The 21,359-nt window shown below is 40.4% G+C and overlaps 1 protein-coding gene across 15 annotated transcripts in view; it reads left to right on the forward strand.

Moving 5' to 3' along the window:
* GTDC1 (glycosyltransferase like domain containing 1) overlaps window positions 1-21,359 on the forward strand; it is a 186,160-nt gene that overhangs the window by 18,866 nt on the left and 145,935 nt on the right. For all 15 annotated transcript variants that reach the window (XR_010372962.1, XR_010372963.1, XM_064451002.1 and 12 more), the window contains exon 3: window positions 7,814-8,002. The gene's annotated coding sequence lies outside the window, so the exon portion shown is untranslated. The remainder of the gene's footprint in view (window positions 1-7,813; window positions 8,003-21,359) is intronic.

Below are 21,359 nucleotides of genomic sequence, written 5' to 3' on the forward strand. Positions count from 1 at the left end.
GTTCTGGATGTTCAGGCAGACTTTGCTATTCTTTACTAAACCTTGGTGTGAAAAAATGCACCGTCAATTTTGTGAGAATAATGACTATGCTGTATTGTTGATTGAGGAGTATTGGGAGCAAGTCTGTGATTCAGGGAGGAATTACCAAAATTCTGTCTGGTAAGAATCAAATAAACTCAGCTTCTGGATCAAGTGGGCAAGTTCACGTGTCCCTGTAGTTCTTTGAATGTCCTGGCTTGGAATGTTTGCTACCGAAAAGGTCTCTGCGCTTCATCGTGTGTTGCCGTGTTCACCGAGAATCAGCATTCCTCTTCTGTATTATTTCTTGATAGCTTTTTCATTAATCCTTCAAAAGTACTGGACTGCTTAATGGAGTCAGAATAAAAATAATGCATTTCCAGAAAGTCTTCCAGTGTGTTATGTTTGCTTTCTGCGTTTCACTTAAGCATTAATCAATTAACTGATTTTGATTCTAGTCACTCCTCAGGTTAGATCTCAGCAGTACGTGGATGGATAATGTACTCTGTAAATTAGGTGTGAAACGGCTGGAGAAATGCAGAAGCTGGTGCTGTGCAGAGCCAAGTCAGGTTTGGCCTGGCTTTATATAGCTTGCGCAGGGTACTTTGTGAATGCAGGGCAGCCTGGCAAGGCTAAGGCCGAGCTGCAGCTGATCGGCTGTCCTGGGTCTAAATTGGTCCTGGAGAAAATGGCTCAGGTGCTCGTTTTCTACCCATGCTTTTGCATCCGTTCTGTTGCTTGAGTTGTCTGTCATCGGGGCTATCCTGTTCCTGCCGCTCTAGGTGACGAAGGCTTGGGCTCTCTTTGCTTCTGATGTTACAACACAGCGTTGTGATGCTAAGCCTCATTTGATGAGTCTTAGTATTGTGGGTTTTGCAAGTGGAAGTCTCTTTAGCTCAATGCTGTGGTTTGAGGGGGTGATTCTAGGGCTGGTTGGAGGCTCGTGCTGAGACTCTTGCCCAAAGGGCCATCACGAGGAGGTGAGGAGCCCGGCTAGCAGCAAACTCCAGCCAGCAGCAGCTGCCCACCCCATCGCCTGGCAGCCAGCGTCACTGCGCAGCACCCAGTTGTTTGCCGGGGTGAAGGGGAAGGAAGCAGGTTATTTGGGACGCCACTTCTCATCTTCAGCATTTTTTTAAACAGTTTAACTCTTGGTGGTTACTACATTCAGCTCGGTTTTTCTATCAGCTGTCATTTTCTTGATGCCTTAATAAAGGTGTGGGGGGAGATTACTTGTTACGTATTGCTTGGCTGTCCTGGAATGAAGTTTGGTTTGTTTTTTTTAATGCTTGAACTTACAAAATTATCAGTTTGTAGTAGTGAGCCACAGGCCATCAAGTGCCACAGTTTTGCTTATAATAGGACCAGAGAGTATTTAAACAAATTTTTGTTACTGATTACCTTAAGGATTCTGTCTAAAAGTTAAAGCTCACAGTTTGTGATATTACCCAGATAATGAAGAAGAATTAACTAGTGTTTCTTGTGTCATTTTATTTCAAAATCAGATTTGTTATAGGAATGATAAGCAGCATTGCAACTCGGAGTGACTGTTCCCTGGAAGTGAATCTCTGCTGGAAATGTTCGGTATGATCTGTGGTGCGACTGAGCTGGGTGCAATTATTTATTGAAAGAAATCCGCTTCTCTGTAATGCGAACAATGGAAAAAGAGAGCAGATAGTAGATGCCAAGGCTGGAGAGCTGGGAGCTGGAGTCTCAACTCTAAGTTATTTCCCCAAAGTTCTTTTGCCCACTCTGAAATCATTTTATGGACACAAGGGCTAACATACATTCAGTGAATTCAGCAGCCTGTAAGGTGTGCTCAAGCTGTGAGTTTTACAGGGTTTCTGACTCTCTGTTTGTGGGTGAGGTTGCTGTTGTTTTTTTTTTTTCTTTAAATTTTATGAACATTTTATATAATGATGTTCCTGTCATGCTTTTGGCCATGAATCAGCAAAGCGTTTATGTGCATGCTTTAATTGAAGTGTGGAGTTGTCTCGCTGTGCAAATGTTGAAGTCAGTGAGACTATTAATTAAAATTAAGTATCTGCATAAGTGCTTTTTCTAAAAATAAGTTGCTGCTTAACAGCTTTGGGCCATATTTAGGGAGGAGGGGCTTATTTTTTTTTCAAACTTTGAAAATAGGTATATCATTCTCTGGATTGTATGCTGGTAAAATGTAGCAGCAATACCAGAGGGCAGAACGTTCATGGGATGGAGGGTGAACTTCCTGCCTTGTAAGCTGTCGCCTAAGCTGCTATTTATTTATTTTTAAACAGAGAATAAAACTCTTACGGTATTTGGGTTGCGCAGAGGGTGGTGTCAAGGGAAGTTTCAGGGAGAGTTACTGCTTAAGCTACCCCCGTAGTGGAAGCACACAGGTTCTACTCATAGGAAACAGTCAATTCATCATCTTACTGAGCACCTGGCTACAACTCCGTTTTTCTTCCACTGAGTAAAGCCTTGCACTGTTTAGTTGAAGTCCGTGATTCTCAGTGTGAGACTTCTTAGCTAGTTGTGGTGTGTGTCATTTATGTTTTCTGTCTGTAGTCAAAGGCATTGTAAGTATCTCAAGGGAATACTGTGGGTTTTTTCCCCTCTATATGTTAGACAACTTACTGTACAAATTTACTGTACAATTTACTTTTCAGAATTATTTTGTTTATTAATTCCGATGGCACCTTGGTGAAATAGTGTACTTCTTTCTCCTAAGTCTAGCTCTTTACCAGACTCACTTTATCATGCTAGCCTGTTACCTTTTTTCAAATTTATTTCAAAAATAGGCTTCTTTTTACAAGCCCCAGTATTGCCCACCTGCAGCAAACCAATAAATTAATAGAGGAGGGAGGAAATCACTGGAAATGCAGCAAAGAGGAATGTGTGTCAGCTGCGTGTACTGTCAGATTTCTGATGGCGCTTCTGCTGCCTTTTCCTGCAATGCTGATTTTTAAGATCTTTCAGATGTGCCTTGTTGCAGGTATGTATATAAAGCACTGACCACACTGTTATGTGGGAAATAAGTGATGTTGCCGCACGTGATGTGAGCTGGGAGGAAGCATCGTTGCCTGAGGTCATGCAGATATTTGAAGTCAGATGCAGAATTAGAGCGCAGGTGTTTTCTGACCAGAAGATAATACTTCTGAGGCGCTTCAGCGTGATGTGTGATATCCCCACGCTGTTGGTTTTTTTTTTTTTACTGCTGCAGTTCTTAGTCTTTATAATTTATCATTTATTCTTTTATTAGTAGTAGAAACTGAGACTCACGGTTGCATGTGAATGCAGTTCAGACCCTTGCTGAAAATCACATGGTTGTTTCTGAAAATTGAGCTCAGAAGGTCCCTATTTTAAGTCACTAATTCATCTTGTGGTGGGAGGCAGTTGCATTTGTTTAGTGTTGGTGCTAAAAGTTTCTGTAAAGCATTGCCAAGTGATCACGAAGCAAAACTTGCATTGTTTGGGGAAAAACACCAGTGTTGCCGTCTTTACTGCGAGTGTGTCAGTTGCTTTTTATTGCTTTTTAAATTTGATTTCATTGTAGTGTGGCAAGCTTTTCAATAAACATAGTGGTTTCATTTATATAACACTAGAATTATTGTTAATGCACAGTTTCATACTGCGAATTACGTATGTAATACTGTGTCCAGTGGGATCCTGTATCACAAAATTTGCATAGTTATAGTGCCGGTGACATCGTATCTCATACAAAGAACCTAGGGACCTGATACAATATCAGTAAAACTGTCTCATAGGTATGATTCAAACAGTTTTATTAGCAACATATGGGGTATGAAGGAGCCGCAGAGGGTAGTTTTGAGTGTAAGGGTGCTGGCCTATCTTTTTCAGCCTGTAATTATATCAGTCCTCTTCTATGGCATTATTTGTTGCTGCTCTGGTATTGCTGAAAAATAACTGCTAATATGGTGACACAAAGGATCAGAATAAATTATAATTGTTGACTTTACAAGAAATTCATTGGCAAAAAGGCTTACTATCCTAAGCTCGGATGTCATTTCTGGTTCAGCTCTGGAGCTAAGCCACGTACACAAAATAATATCTTTTTCAAAGTCTTAGGGTTTTCTGGCAACCTTATCCTGTAGTCTTGGATGCTTTTGTGATCTGACAGATGCAAGGAAAAAACTTCTTTTGGTTACATTTTGGTTTTTAATCTTGAAGTAGGAGAGTGCATTTTGTTTACTTGTTACTAGGATATTGAACTCCTGTTCCCCAAATGGAGCACATCATAATTAGTCATCTCCAAGTGAGGAGTTCATCATTTAAATATTTTGACATTAAAACCAGCAAAAATGTAACTAGAAGATGGTAGTAGTGCTCTGTACTTCTTAAAATCACGATATATTAAAATTTTTTTTACATGTTGTAAAAAATGATAAAAGTCTGGAGGTTTAATGTTTCTGTATTCTGCTAATCAGTTACTGAAAAGTTGTAGCTATTGAAGTACTATATGACTGCTTCCCTGATAACTTTTAAAAAGGCTTGTGCTTTTAAAAACACTGGGCTGAGCAATGTGTCTTTGCAGAACAGCTTGTGTAGGGATTAAGACAGTTACATAGACCTTGCTCAGAATTACTTCTGAATTCTTTTATTCTGCGTTGAGGTTCAGCACGGAAAGACTAGAGCGAAGGAGGGAACTGGTGAAGATTAGCAGGAGACCTGTGGGGATGGGTCATCTGGGCAGACGTGCCTCTGCAGCACTGGGACCTCTGTGCTGCTTCACTGATGTGGAACCATCTTTTCGTCCATTTTTCTCCCGTCCCATTTGCAATGTTTCGATGCAGATTTATACCACACTTGCAGAAATTTGATCTGGAAGGGATCCTGGGAATTGTTCATCTTTTGTTTTCGGGTAGGACGAAACCTGGCTGAACCATTCCTGAGTTAAATATACAGAAAAAAATAATTAGTAGGATTCTATGAACTTTGTAGGGAATGTAATTCAGAATTTAATTGCTAAACTTTTTTCTTAGGGTTCAAGCTCTCAATCAAAAGTGGCACTTCAGCTGAAGATACGTTAAAATTCTAGTAATCACTTGCAACACCTCCCAGAGCTCAGTGTTACCAGCTAAGGCTTTTCAGGTGTGTGCTCTGCAAGCCATCAGTGGAAATACTGAAGCGTACTAGGCTGAGGGCAGATCCCTGCCTGTTTCCAGTGTTCTGCCCTTCTCATAGCAAACTGCTGGGACTCCCTCCCACGGTGCAATTTTGTATCCTGTGATGTTCCCGCATCCTAGCGGTATAACCTAGGTCATATTTCCTCTTTTTTTTTTTTTTTTTTGTTTTCTAAAACGTTGTGTGAAAAAAGCCTCCCTGAAGTCAAGATGCATTTCTTGTCAAAGGGGAAAATTAAGATTACTTTGTGACTTTCTCCCCCCGCCCCCCAAATACTGACTGGCCAGTCCTCCGGGTGTGTACAAATAGGCCGTTTAATTGCTTGTTTTGGTAACCTCTTGGTATGGCAGTAAGGATTACTTGTCTGTAATTCTTGCTTCTCTGTTTTCTTCTCTTACGGAGTAAGTTTTGTTTGTGTTAGCGCTTCATGTCTTTGGGAACTTTTCAGACTTCCATGAGTTTTTGAAGACAATTGCAGGTGACCGAGGAGCTATTTAATCTAGTTCTCTGGGTATTCAATAATAAAAGACCTCAGACTTTGCCAGTTTGAATTTATGTTGTGAAAAATATCCTCTTATCCTATTCCTACCCTATCTTTTTGAAAGCTTGGATTGGAAACACTGACAAATTCATTGCTGTTGAGAATCTTAAGTTCTTCTGTGAACACTGAAGTGAAAAAGTATTAAACCTTGTAATTTTGAGAATTAAGTAGAAACATGTAATGCAATTTGTAATGGAAAAGTAGTCAGATAGCAACTTTTAGGTGCACAAACATCACATCTTCTGATCTTTGTATCTAATGGAGCCAGTCCTCTGGCTCGAAGGCAAACATCTGCAGGGTGAAATGGTCATTTTCTGTGTCTCACAAAAAGTCAGCTCTTTCTCTTAGACGTCTTTAAGCATAAACTTGTACTCTTTTAATGTATTTTTGCCTTTTTGATGTAATTTTGCTTTTTTACACACTTTATTATAGTGTTTTCTCCTTTCCCAAATAATTTTTTTCTTGTTTGGAGTAGAAAGTTCACACCCACTTTGCTAAAGATGGTAAAGGAGTGATTTCTGAAATTAACTGTTAAATAAAAAAAATTATATAAACAGATCGGGACATCACTTCATAGGGGCTTGAGAACTGTCTCAGGAGCCTCTAGAACCACTCATGGTAATTGTTGCATATCTTTTAAATGTGTTTATTTGAAAGTACTGGAAGACTTCCAAAAAGTTTCTGTATTTAAAAGGGCAAAAAGGATGTCACAGTGGATTTAGCCCAGGACAAAATAAAGTAAAGGTTAACGTGGACTTCCGTCAGTGAAGGCTTAAAAGCTAAAAAAAATTAAAATAATAAAAATAATTAATGCCAGTCACTACGGTTTCATGACAGAAGGATTTGTGAGACAAAGCTGATGTGTTTTTTTAATAGGATTTTGTGTCTGGCCTATATTGCTATATTAAACTAATTTCTTTTTAAAGCAGTAAATCATTGCAACACAATATTTTGATACAAAAACGTGGATTACATGTAGCTGAGACACTGAAAAGATTAAAAGTCTCCCGTTGCTTAAAGTGTAACTTTTAATGGGATGAGAAAGACCTACATCTAGTGGGTCTCCAATGTATTCGTAGCCCAGTTACACTTAATCAGTAATTCTGTTGGTGATTTAATTTTTGTTGCTTTATTTTTCAGATAATGCAAAGAATATTGGAGAAGCATATCTACAGTTAGTCATGTAGCTCAGTCATCAAAATACAGTAAAACTGTAGTCAGTAACAGAAAACTTAGGTTGGGAAACCCTATTTTGAGAATACGAGCATGATACGAAGAGAGGCAGGGGGAGCTGGGGCAGTTTAGCCTCCAGATGAGTAGGCTCCGGCGCATGAACTGAAACACAGGAAATTCTATTTAAACACAGGAAGAAGTTTTTCACTGTGTGTGGTTGAACATTGGAACAAGTTGCCCAGAGAGGCTGTGGAGTCTCCATCTGTGGAGATACTCAGAACTTGACACAGTCTTGGGGAACCTGCTGTGGTTGAGCCTGGTTTAAGCAGAGGGTTTGAACTAGTCAATCTCTGGAGGTCCCCTCCAGCCTCATCCTGATTCTGTGACTCAGGGGAGGGCTTGGAGGTGTGCTTATCTGCGGTGTCTGTAATGCCATGGCAAAAGGGCTAGTGCAGTCTGCATATAGAAAAGAGGCCATGAAGTTGACAAACTTGTAAAATGTTGACGTTACACAGCACTGCAAGACTGCCATTAGTATATTGTCTTGAATTCCGGTGGCGTGTTTTCCTGACATGCTTAGAATGACAGTGGTGATTGTCTACTGTAAAGAGGGCCTTTAATGGCAGGTCAGGTTTTCTAGAGTCTTGGGGGAGAGGAGGCAAGGCTCACCTGGCTCCTCCACTTTAGGATTTGATCAAGTTTATCAAGATAAATGAACCTACCTACTCTTGATGATCAGTGGGAGTAGGTGATTGTGGACTCCCTGGTCTTTTGCCTTTAGCTCAAGTGTAGTGTTTTTTTGCAGACATGCCCAGACTAAGGAAGGTATTTGGGATAAATATTGGGTGATGTAGTATTGGGTAGTATTTTGATGAAGCTTCTTAGCCTGAAAATGTTGGGAAGTTAGACTGGATGAGCTCATATCCTTTTTTCTTTTCTCCCCCCAACTCTATTCAGATCTGAGAACGTTATTATAATTGGGAAAATTGCACTCACTCATCTGTCCATTGAACCGAAGCAGATAGAATGGATGGGAAAAAGTACTGCTCACCGCTGAGATTCTTAGACAAGATTCCCAGACTACTTCATTGAAGACATCTAAAGCAGCGCAGCCTGGCAGCAAACTGCTTCCAGTTTTGGATGCAGGTAACAATACTTCTGATATATTTGTGGTGTGTTTCTTAGGTGAGAAGGGGAATGTGTGTAGGTCCCTATTTGACAGGCATAAAACGCAAGACACAGGAGTTAAGTGGCTCGCTAATTCAATGTAGAGTTGGGGTCCTGGGCTCCCTGCTCTTGCAGTTTGTTGCCTCTCCTTGTGGATCACTGTGTCCGTGCAGAATATCGTCAATTCCAGAGCAAATTCATTAGTTCGGCTTCATCCTACGCTTTGTGAGATGATACTCTTGATTGTTTATGAAGGTCCTACATTTCAGATGGATCAAATTGAACTGCTTTTCTTGTCTCTCCATGTGGTGCTTGTTTGAGCAGGCAGCAGGGACTACAACAAGCACTTCAGTGTGTACAGTCTGGGGACTGCCTTTCTTCATCTGCCTTGGTTGGGTGGTGGCCCTAACGGGCCCCCTAAAGAAAAGGAGACTAGATTGCTTTTTGAGCCCAGCTCAATGGATATGGAGTTCTTGGTGTATAGTAGGTGTCTGCTAATGATTTCTCCTGTGCCTACCCTTAAAACAGTGATAGAGCTCATGCCGTGCTTCTAGTGTACGGTAAGTCTGACAAGGTTACAGGTCTTGGGAATCAAAGGAATTTTTCAGTCAAGGCAAGATTAGCAAAATACTTGCTGACTTCATTTCTTCTCCTTTTCAATCAAAACCCGGATTCACATTTTTGCAACAGAGGTGGGAAACGTTAAGATCGTGAATGAGGTATGTCCGTTAACAATTGTGCTGTACTTGTAATTCAAGTAGACCAGCTTCATATGGCTGTAAACTACTGACAGACCTGAGGGACGGTTGGGCCCTACAGTGAAATAGTGACGACCAAAAATGTTTGGCCATTCATATACGTATTCCCTATTTACCACCCAACCTCCTCCCCCAGGCAGTCAAAATATGTGGAATTCTGCTGTTCAAACTAACGGTAGTTGACAGCAAACTGATATTGTGTTTTATACTTTTGGTGGGGAAAAATTAGTTTCCTCACACTGAGATTTAATAAATTTGGTTGTATCTTCAAGTTTTCATTTGTATGTAATAAACAAAATGAAAATCTGATTACTTTTTTGTGAATTTTACATGTAGTGGACATATTAGTCAGTATTTTAAGGGCGGCCCCCCTGCTCCCCAGTGTCTCTAATGCATTTAAACCAGCTGGGATTGCCTCTCTTTAGGGAAGGGTTCGTGCTTCCCTGCACGTAAAACTGCTCTAAGCCTGGTCTGTTTAGGGAAACAAGCCGATGTGACACAGGGCATGTCAGCGCCGTTCCTTCTTCTTGCCCCCTTCTTTTCCAGTAACTTCGGAACTCATCAGGCAACTTGTACTAAATTTGACGGAAGAGTGATGAGCTTAAAGGTTTTAAGCTCCTATGTGTTAAATTAAAATACGGTCAAGTAATATTACGGGGCTGCAATGAGGGAAGGGCTGCAGTGTGCGCTTTTAGGAGACAGCAGAGATTTCAAGTATTTCTTAGATTGTGTTGCTTATATTGACACATATTTCTTGTAGTGCCCTAATTGATTTGTATATTCGACTCTGAGGCATTGCAACTGTGCTAGCGCTGTACTTGTATGCCATAGTAGGTCTCCGCAACAAGGAGATTGTTTGAACTTTTACAGTCAGATTATTCTAATGAAGTTTTTATTGGCTTGTTTTGGTGCTTGTGACACTGTCTTACTCCCTCATCTTGCCATTTCCTTACAGTAGTTATTTTTGTTCTTAGCATCTAGGTTTTTTTCAGGGAATTTTTATTTTTAAATTCTAGAAAGTATCTTGTTAAGATCTTTTTTCAGCTGCTTTTTATTGTAAAGATGTGGGCTTTATCCTTTCAATCTTCACTTAGTTTTATCGATTTTTATTATTAAAGAGATTATCAGTTGAGTAGTCGGGAATCTCTAGGGAGTAAGTAACTTTCATGAGAACACCTTACTTTTTTTTGTATTTTAAAATTTTGTGGGGTGCAATCAATTAATGGCATACCATTCTCAGTGTAAGGTAGGAAAGGCTTGCCTAATTTGGTTGTCTTTAGCGACAGCTAGTGAGATAGAAAAGCCAAATAAGTTTTTGACAAAGCAGAGTTCTGGAAAGCCTCGTTCTTGAGTAGTGTGTTTTTCTTTAGGTTTTCCCGAAGAGTGGAAACGCCGAGGAAAAGCTTTCATGTAGTACCTGCAATTCGTAGGTGGAATTACTGTCCACGATGGTTGGGGAAGGTATTGTGCCCCACAGCTTGGGCATGTAGGTGCGGCTCTTCCAGGCAGATGATATACATGAGATTGACAAGAGAGGTCGAAGACGTAAGTCCTAACTTATTACAGGAAATAACAGACTTTCAGTTATCCTCATGAAATCAAATGCCAAGGACTATAAGTGTTTGTTATGAATTCATTTATGATTAATGTGTTAATTATTTGTCTGTGTCCTAAATTCTGCCGTGTTTCAAATTTAATTAAATTTGGGATACAGGAGTAAACAACAAACTCCAGGCCCTTCCCTTATTCCACAAGTCACTTAGAGCCACCACGAGGCTTTCTCAGTGGGAGGTTTTGCTGGACACTAAAGACTGTAATGCCTCTGAGGCTGCTTCTTGCCGGCCGAGTGGGGCCCACAGTAGCTCCGTGAGTTGGGCAGAGATGAGAGTCACATCAACTTAGAGTAGTGTTGTCTTCTGGTGCGTATCAGCAGGTGGGAGAGGACAGGTAGCACAGCCCCTGTTCAGAGCTGGGGAGAAACAGCCTTGCATAGGAAGAGCAGCATCTTCTCACCTCCGATGCAATCCCAAAGTGAGTGAACTTGATGTGAATTTTTGCCAATAAACTGTAAAAAAAGGTGTATCTCATGAGGACAGACCTATGATTGACATTATACAGGATAGGATTTTCAAAAGCTTGTAAGAGCCTGTGTTGAACTGCCATTTTCAGAAACAATTTAGACATTTTAGGTACCCAAGTCTCGTTGTAACTTCATGAGATTATCAGCTTCTCCCTTTGATAACGTGGCTCCAAGTTACTTGGGTACTTTTTTCCTAAAATCCTTCCATCATGCTTAACAGCATATGGTGTAGAGCATGGGGGAGGGACATGGACTGACATCCAACTAGCACGTGCAGGGCAATAGGGAGCCCGAGGGCAGGTGGGTGTTCACAGGGATGAGCGGCGGTTAGATGGAGACCGCCAGCGCCGCTCCCACAGGTGACCAACTCACAGCTCCTCCTTTATTTGCATCAGGCATATACTGGGTAGGTAAGCACAACCTGTCCGTCTGTAACTCATTTCAAGCTTCAGCGTGCAGTTGAATGGCTCCATAAACGTTAGGGATTTCCACGTGTAGGCTTTGCTATGCAAGTGTCGTCGTTAAGTGTAAAAGGTGCATCTCAGCTGTTGGCTCCGTTGCTGCGCTGTTGTGGTGCTAGTGAAAATGCGAGAGGGGATGCAGGCGGCAATTGTGTTCTTGGCTATGCCGGCCTAGGACGAGTGACTCCAAGGACTGTCCTCTCCAGTGGACTTCTCTCAATTCCCTCTCTCTTACGCGGTTTGCAGGCGCAGAGGCGAGCCCTTCCCACTGCACTTCTGGAGCGTTCAGCTTGTCCACCGTTCCCTCCGGAGAAGTGGTGGGATGCAACCGGAGTGCTGATGACCAGCTGGATTGTGGGGTGCGTCTGTGCACTGTACCTGCTGCATTTTTGTTGTCTGAAGGCATTTCCTTCTAACTTCATGCATTTTTCTTGTGTGGTCATGTGTCCTGTTCACAAAGGACATGCAACTATGTTTTAAATTGAATGCGTTTCATTTTTAACAAGGCCGCTTTTCACAAGTAAAAGCCTAAAGGAAGCCTAGCTGATGAAGTAAGATTTTATTGAAATTATTGGAGGCTTACAAAGGATAAAGCTTAATTTAAACCCAGGAAAAATTCCAAAGTTTTTCATTGTTCTTTTAGGGCATTATTGCTAACAGCTTATTTTTTTTTCCTGAATTATGAAAATGTAGCACTTCAGAATGAGGAATATGTCTTGGTGCAAAGCAAAACGATATCCTGTGTTCAAACGGTAGCAGCGATGAGTACAGCCAGTTCTGAATCATGTGGTTGCTACCGTGGAGGTACTTCAGAGACTGAAACTAGAACCCCTTCTAGCACTTCCATCTGCATACCTGTAATTCGCATCATCTTTAGAAAGGACTTTACCGCACGCTTGCAAAGCGCGGAGCGAAAGCGTGTATGTCAAATGTCATGTTGCACTTTGCTCTGGAAGTGGCCGAGGCGTGGGGGAAGATTGCTGTAGTTTTTAAGAGGTGTAGCATGGGCTTTTCCCAGGCAGAAGAAAAGGCAAGTGTAGAACTCGAATTGGTGCATTGTGTGTACTCATATATGCTTATACATAGGCTGAAATGATCTTTTTCTGTTTTGGTGGTGGTGTTTTTTTTTTTTTTTCTCTAACAACTTGAATTTGAATATTACCTACTGGAAATTTCACAGGATTCTGGTAAACAGTTAATAATTATTTTTTAGGTGATTTCCAGTATGTAATCTCATTAACTGAGTGTTCCAGCATACTTTGTAAGAGTATCTTCTAATTTTTTGTTTAATAAGACAAACGAGGGGTAGTTATTAGGAAACAACAGCTGTATAGGTGCTGGCTAGAACCTGCAAGTGTGCTGCCAGTTCATCTGAGCCAACGTGCTATGTAGGGCCCGGGTGTAGCCAGAATAGCTTTTGCAGGAGTAAATCTTAAAATACCAATTTTCTGTCTTGTTTTGTACTTTTTTTGTTGCTGTTTTTTTGTGTGTTTTGTTGTTGGTGTTTTTTTAATTTTTCATAAATAATATGTGCGTATAGCAGGGCAATTCTAAGCATGTCTTAGGTGTGTATAGGGGCACAGTTACCAACAATTCAAAAATCTCCCTTAGGATGGGCTCAGAGTATTCCAAATATGGACTTTATATGTGTGTGTGTGTATATATATAAAAATATACATAGTGTAAATCACTTTAGGGATATTTAACTTTTATTGGCTTAGAGACCCTGTAACAGATAGGGGCGCAGATCTGTAGGAAGCAATATTCTCACTGAGATCAGGGTGAGGCTTGTTTTGCTCTTTTCTTAGTGAAGCAGCAGCTGAAAATGAAAGCCTGCAAATTGCAACAGTGGCTTGCTTTCTTACAGCAAATACACGGATTTTAACGAGGTCAAAGGATTCACTGTGTAGCTTTCCAGGTGCCATGTACTTACCCACATCAATGAATAACCCATCAATATAATTTGTTTAAGTGGTGAGAGTGAAAAACTGAAGTAGTGTTGTTCTTGAGGGTGGACATATACGGTCTGTGCAGAACTTGTGAGCCTGGCTAACCCGGGGCATGAAAGTTTTGAAATAAAACCTGGCTTTGCAGTGTGATTGCTTTGAAGCGTTGAACGAGCTTGCTAGGCCGATTCGTTCATCTGAGCTTAGAATGGAAAGTAAAACCCCTGCCTGCACCTAGGAGGGAAGCCTAAAGAGGAAATAATGACTTAAAAATGCTTTTATCTTCTGTACTGAAAGAAGATAAAGTTTGTTTTAAAACAAAAACTTTATGCAGAAAACTGCATTTTGTGTCATATTGTAATGTTTTTGGCAATTTTATTATAGTCTTTAAAATGCATAAGTGACTGTGCAGGTCTAAAAGCATTTGACATTGCTTTATGGTCAGCAAAAACTTACTGGTTAGTGTTGCATGTTTTTATTCTGTAAGGCTATTGGCAGCTCAGAGAGTTATGGATTTCTATATCTTTTGTGAAACTGTAATGAAAATGAAGTTATCACTGTGAAGCTTACAGTTTTGACAGTAAGAATGGCCCTTCGATCTCTGAAGGCTGCTGGTTTCTCCATACAAGTTGAAGCCATAAACATTTTATGGCACAAGATGAATTGCTGGGATCCAAACATAAATTTTAGAGAAAAAAAAAAAGAAGAGAAGAAAATTGAGTGAATGCCTGCATCCTTGTATTTCTTGAATTGCTGCAGGAAAGAAGAGCCATATGGTATTTTGGTAACTTCTAATGCATTGGAAGAATATAGACTACAGGTGACTTGGACCAAATCCTGCAGACATCCTGTGTGCAGGAACATGACCTAATTTTAGTAAAATAGGACTTTATGTTCATCTTGCGTTGTCCAGACTGCTGAAGAATGTTACCTGAACTACCAGATGAAGTACTTCTATGTATGTAGTCGTTGTGGAGGGAGGGCGGAGTCCAAGACCGTGGGCCCAAACCAGAGTCTTTTAATTTTCTTTTTTGAATAGAAGAGGAGCGTGGAGGGAGAAGAGTATTTTCGTGTTCCTTCTTTGAAACTGAAAACAAAGGAGTCTGACATCCTTTTACTTTTTCAGTCAAGTGTCACTCATCCTGAAGTTGTAATAATCAATTCAGAATGGCTACTTACGCTTCTTTACAAAATTGGATGAAAGAGCCTTGCAGATTAGTTAAAGACCGCAAAAAAACCCCAGCTCATAACTTCTTAACTTTAAACTGAATTAGTTTTTTCTTTGAATTGCTTGTTTTAAGTCATGTTGCCATAGGTATCAAAGCAGCTAGCTATTATCACTTCTTTGTAAGGATTTCTGGTTTGTTTTTTTTTTTATATTCACGTTTCAGCAAATCAAAGGATAGGTCTTCAGACACGAAACGGAAGGTGTGTTGTTTTAAAGATATGCTAAGCATACCTATACCGAGTCGGTCTAGGTATTCTGGGTACCAGCAGCAGTGCAGATGCAGCGACACCGGATTTGCATATGGCAGCAACGTAATTACTTACTGTGCATTCTTGGAAAACGTTTATCTTGGTTGCTAAAGCTTCCTTCTGACTTTGGTGTTTTATCTCTGCTAGCTAGATTAAGCTAGCGCAGATACTGCTACTCACTACACCTACAGCTTTCTCCCAGGGTCCTTTCAAACACCACATGTTAGCTGCCGGCAAGTTTTAATGATACGTGCTACTTTTATCGATTTATGTTCAACTCTGCTTCATTTTAAATGCAGACATCCATTTTGGGTTCTTTGCAAGAGCCTACATTATTTGGTCTTTGGTACCTTGGAAGAAATCTGAAGCCCTAGACGTTGTAGGAATGGGGGAAAATCCTAATGGTTGGGTTTCCACAGTGACCGTAAGCAGCTATGCATCTCCATGTAAGTAGTGTAGCAATGATTATCAGTCCATGAATTAAGAGGATACTCTGTTTTTAGACTTCATCTTACATCATGGAATGAATAGAAAAAATTCATTAAGACACCAAAGATAACTGCATGCGAAAGCTTTATTGCGCCACAGACTGAGAAGCAGTGTTTTGCTGCAGTATTGTGCATAACGTCATAGACGTGATGGACAACAAGTTAAATGGGAGCCACTCATCTGCATAACGTTGCTGTCATTCACAAAGTGTTCCCCGTCACGAAGATGGAGCCGTCCTGTTTATCTGCCTAGAAGCACATACAGTGAAGTTATAGAAAACAACTTAAACAAGCGGGACCCCCAACCCACTCATGAGTGCAGTTCTGTTGCAGCCCGTACAGCTTCTTGTACCAAAAAAAAGAGGTTTTTTGGGGATGCTTAGTATTGTTTTTACAATTGCATCTTTTAGTAATGTTTTTTATTCAGCGTCACTTTGCTAAATAAAGGTTTAGTTTAGTCCTAACTTGAAAGACTGGCTTTAAAGCTGCATGCAGTGACTGAGTTTCTTTTGAAGAGTTGAATCTGTTTACAGAATCTCACTACTGTTTTTAACTAACTTCTTTGCAACGTTTTCTTTCAACTTTCAAAATTCATTAGCTGTAAGCCATGTGTAAAATGTCCTCAGTCTTTGAATTGCTGTTTTATTTAGCAGCCTTGCATATCTGTGAACCTAAATTTAAAAAGTCATTTAGTGAGGAAATAGTTAATAACAAAACATTACGAATAGTGTTTGAAGAGGCTGTTAGTTTTGCTCAGGAAGTTTTCATTTTCTAGAATTTGTGCTGCCTCATTATTTGTAATATTGAAACTACTCCTTACCAATCATACCAGTCACTTACATGAAGAAATGAAAGTAATGTTTACAGTTTTGGGTGGAAAATACTGAGTTAGGCTTAGTGGACCAAAATCTGCTTTGAAGTGAAACGGTAAGAACCCAAAGTACTGCGCGGAGTGATCATTTTAACAGGGTTGCAAACAGGATTCGTAATATCTTTTTGGAATGACTAAATTTAGTGAAAGGTCTGACTTAAGCATTTTGTGAACCGAAGTCAGGACCGAGGTTCTCCAAAGCTGTTGGCTAATGCACCTCGAAACTTAGTGTCAACTAGTCAAAAATTGGGATGAAAGGATTTGGAGGCAAGTATGCCGAGCCTCTCTGGGAGCTGCGCTGGTTGTGCTGGTGGAAGGTGTTCTCTCCTCAGGCATGTTGTAGGGGCAATTTTTACCCTCTTTTCATAGAATCACAGAATCATTAAGGTTGGAAAAGACCCTTAAGATCATCGAGTCCAACCGCTAACCTGTCACTGCCAAGGCCACCACTAAACCATGTCCTCAAGCACCACGTCTGCCCTTCTTTGAAATACCTCCAGGGATGGAGACTCCACCACCTCCCTGGGCAGCCTGTGCCAGCACCTGACAACCCTTTCGGTGAAGAAGTTTTTCCTAATATCCAACCTAAACTTCCCCTGGTGCAGCTTGAGGCCATTGCCTCTTGTCCTATCGCTAATCCTCCCCTCCCTGCCCACCCCGCCCCAAGGTTGGTTGACATTTGGTGGTCACTAAACTTCTTTTAAGGTCAATTACCCAACTATAATAGAGAAAAGTGTCGTCTTGTTTGAATAATTATACTTCACCTCCTTTAAAATTCACTCTGCAGTCTCTGGATAACAGGCTAATGGTAACCTTTATTTTTAGGAGAGTCTGTTGCTGGCTGTAGCTGTGACAGCACGTTTTTGCAGGCTTTAGTTGTCATTTTTCTAAAGGTTTTGGAACCTCTTGGTGTTCAACGTTTAGGGGTGAAGGAGCCTTAAGTTGCTGTTGGCTCAGACTCTCAGCCCAGGTTACGTGGTCTTTAGGCTGTTCCATCGATATAAAGTTCACTTTAAATTGACTTCTGGCATCCAGGGATCTTTCAGCTATAGAAAAATAACACCATGCTGTATAGCAGCAGTGAGAACAAGTTGGCACAAGGAGATGCAATCGAGGTACATTATACTTCACCTACAGGATCAGTTCTTGGGGAGCAGGATTTAGAGAAGCCATCGGCTCCCTTAAATTATCATATAGTACTTTCTCCCTTTTCCATGTAGGTTTGACTGTTGGCAGACGTAATCCGGATGCTGTACTTAATTTCATGTTTTTAGTCATACATCAGAGAAGAACTATTTTTCATCAAAGAGCCAACAGAAATATTTGCTACTATGTTTTTAACTACGATGTGTTCTATGCACTTTAGCACTAAGATTTATTTTTTTTTCGGGAAAATGCTGGGCTCTATGTCTTCCGACGTTCCGCCACTGCCCCAACAGATCTGCTTTTTTAGTGACATCAGTGCAAAAAGACATAGCTGATAAACTGTAACTTAATTTTGTTTTTAAATTGGCCATTAAGTAGAATTTGTGATAATATTGCAAAATCAAGTAGTTTCCATAAAAAGATTCTGACTTGTACATTTGTTTTGTTTTATAAAGCACCAATATTTTTGTCAAAAAACTGTCCCTCTGCTAAGTAACAAGTTAATTTGTCTTTCGGTGTACAATATGAAATTACTGTTTGCCAGTTACATACAGGTTTGTACCTACTGCTTCTTTCCTAGCAACATCTTTCAGAAGTTGCAGTGTGTTCTCGTTGAATATAAAGCAGTTTGGTAACACTAGAAACGCTTCAGAGTATATCAGCAAGTTGTTGTATTGACAGACTTCAAGAGGCAATACATTAGGCAAAAAGCAGTGGCGATACCTGCGGAGCACACCATGCGTGCCCTTAAGCAAAAGATAATAATTAGTTGCTCGTATTCCCGTGCAAACTATCCCAAGTGTTGATGTTTATGAATTGCGAAGATCACTGCGATACCAGCTTGAGCTCCAAGCTGCTGGAGTGGTTTATGACCATTCAGTTTTTAATGTACACATGTTTTGATGAGGGCATTTTGTCCAAAGGGATTTGCATGTCATAATCATACCTCCAGTGATTTCACCACCAAAGTAAGCGTAGTTCTTCAAAGTATTTTAAGTGTGAACTTCCACTTCAGTATTAATAAACAGTAGGAATATCTCTGAAAATACCTTCGTATTTTGGTGAGCGAGTGGGATTCATTTGTTTCTGTCACGCTTATGGGATGATGGGCATTAAAAGTCATAAAGTGTCTGCTGGTAGGTAGCCCGCAGGGTGAGAAGTTGCCACAGCTTGTGGATACCTGCGTTGCTAATTAGTTCATACCCATTCAGATCATGCGTTTTGCACTTCAGTCAAAAGAAAATATTTGACTAGCATTGACTTTCTTCGGCAGTCTGGTAGAGTGGGTGCCGGTGCTGTGCTCTGTAAAACCGCAGTTGTGAGATTTAATTTAAATAAAATAATTAATAATTTAAATATATTTAAATAATAGTGCAGTTTACACATCATCGATGTATTTTTGGTTAATTTGTACCACGTGTGTTTTAGAGCACGCTTGCGCAGTCTCCTGACAGTGGAACCATTTTGTTACTGGAGAAATCTCGGTGTTTCATGGCATGTGCCTGTACTTAGGCAAAACCGGTTAAATATATGGCCAAAAAATATGGTAAAAAAGGGGTCTGTGCAGAGCCCCTCTGTGCCAAAGGCTCGCTGACCGGTGGGGGTGTGGTGAGCTGGAGGGTGACCTTCTGTTATTTTGGAGGAAGGGAATAAAACTTGATTTTTCTTTTTTAAGTGGAGGATGTTGACACAAAGTCTTATTATGGAAGCTCCTTCAGTTATCAGCTTTGATTCATGCTTAGCAAAAAAACCCAAATTTCCACTTGCGGGTGGGAGGAAACACTTAACACAATTCCTTTAGTTCATTTCAGTGAATTAAAAGAAGATATTGGGGGAAAAAATGAGATCATGTGAGTACCTATTACCTGAACCATATAATTTAAATCTGAGCTATCTCCACTGAATTAGAAGAGTGGGAGGAGTTTGTTAGTCACCGCAGAAGGCAAAATGTCAAAATGACTAATTACGCTGTTGCAGGGCTGAGGAGATAAGGTTAATTCCTGAGAAGCAGAACAGGTCTTTAAGAACTGTGGTAAGACTATCTCCAATATAAATGCAGCTAATACTATTTCGGTATAATTACATTAGTTGTCATGGCACTGTTCAGGAGATTACATCGCACCGTCGCTTGCACGGGACAGTGCTGGCGGCTTCGTATAGGTAGGAGACTTAAAGCTGCGTCATGTTTTGAACGTGGAAATTCACTGTGTCTGTCTATGCTTGGTTTTCTGTGACGGTAGTCAAGATAACAAAAATATACAATATTCCATTTGCGCCTAGTCCTGAGAAAGCTCAGTGCAGGAATGTCTTCATAAAGAAATGAGTTGTTCATCTCCCCCGCTAGCTTATGTTCTGCTGTGTAGCAGAGAGGAATTTTTATTTTAGATCGTAGGGGATACTGTATCGTGTTGATGGCCTCCGTCACAGTTTGTCAGTAGATCTCCTCCTCTGGTGAAAAGCTTGAATTGTGATCCCTTAGTGCAAAAAGAGTTAATTTCACCTGAAATATTTCTCAAAAGAGCTTTCCCTCCGCTACTTACCCCTCTGCTGCTTACCTGTTTCCAGTGCCTGGTTCTTCAGGTAAAATAAAGTTACCCTTGTGCTCTAAACAAACGTGCCGAATTCACATCTTAATTTGGGGGGGCTTCATTACCTATTTTCAAATATAACTACTTTATGAACACTTAAACGCAGCCAGCGCAGCAGACTGATTTAATTCTGTCAAATGCAGTCCTGATGTAACACCTTATATTTCTTTAACAACAACAAGAAAAGATTTATTTATTGATAAATCATTTAATGTAGGTGCTGCTGGTAATCTCATAGTTTGCCAGTTTTGTTAAAACAGAAGCACTTCTCTAGGCAGAAATACTTGTGTTTACAGCAAAGGTAACACAGGAAACGATCTGAAATATTCCAACAGAATAATTTCCTTACTAACAGTATTTAATTTAGTTAAATTGGTGTTGTATAATCTCATTAACCTTTAAGCAGAAGTGAAGAAAATCTACAAATGCTATGGTTTACATATGCAAAATCTAAATTCCACGAGCATAGCTGATGTGTTGAATAGCATGAACAGCAGTCGTGCTTGCCAGAGTTCTGCAAGAAAATGTTATTTCCCAATTGTTGAATGTAAAGAAATGCACTGGGTGTGGAGTTCTACCCAAACGCCATAAACAGGGAGTATTTTTTTTCTTCTGCAAGAGGTGAGCAGTTGCTGCACAGTGTTACTACTTCTGTGATAGTTGATTCATCCCTTTGCTATGCAAATTTTAAGTATACATGGATTCAGTACTTTTATTTAAGAAATATGCCTGCAGGCTGTATTGGTAGGCTTTAGGGAGATATCTGGTTTGGTGTGAAATAAATAGTTGTTAAAAGATCACATGAATTTATGTCTTAGAAGATGAAAAGTGATGCTGTGAGCGTTTCGAGAGCACCCTCCTCTACCCGGCGCCCGAGCTTGCCACTTGGTTTTGGTTTTTCAAAGAAACCTCTTCAACCTCGTGGAAAATCACAGAGCTGCAGGCCGGGCTGGGGAAGAGGAGAGCAGCAATGTGTCACCTTAAAAACACACGAGTTAGGACTTGAATTTCAGTCACCCCCAGTCCCAGCCTTGGGGGGTTTGACCCTTGGAGTAAATGCTTGCTGGTCCTGGTCGAGGGAGTAGTTGCTTTTGCTTGAACTTCTGCCTTTACACCATTTGAGTGCTGAGCTTTTAATGAATGGATTTAAACGCCATAATTCCGGTTTATGTGGAAGTCGTAGGCATTCAAGTTTGCATATTTTGAGTGAAATGGGAGGGAAAAAACTTCTGAAAGCGTTAGAGTGAAAGACTGCTTTGGTACTTGCAGTTGGTGTTGAAGATTTGTCTTGCTAAAGAAAACAAAACGTTTACTTAAAAGCGCTTTGCTGCCTAATGTGGGACACGTTTTAATACACAATTACAAAATATAATAACAGTTTAATAAAATTTACGCTGTAAAATAGCTATTAGGTTAAGCCCAGCCCCTTTTTATTCTGTTACTGTCAAAAATATTAATCAACTCCTCACTTCAGTATGAAATTTGCTCTTGGTGCAGTTTTATTATCCTTTCTTTCTCTCAT

This window comes from Phalacrocorax carbo, chromosome 5 (genome assembly GCF_963921805.1).
Source record: "Phalacrocorax carbo chromosome 5, bPhaCar2.1, whole genome shotgun sequence".
Lineage (NCBI taxonomy): Eukaryota > Metazoa > Chordata > Aves > Suliformes > Phalacrocoracidae > Phalacrocorax > Phalacrocorax carbo.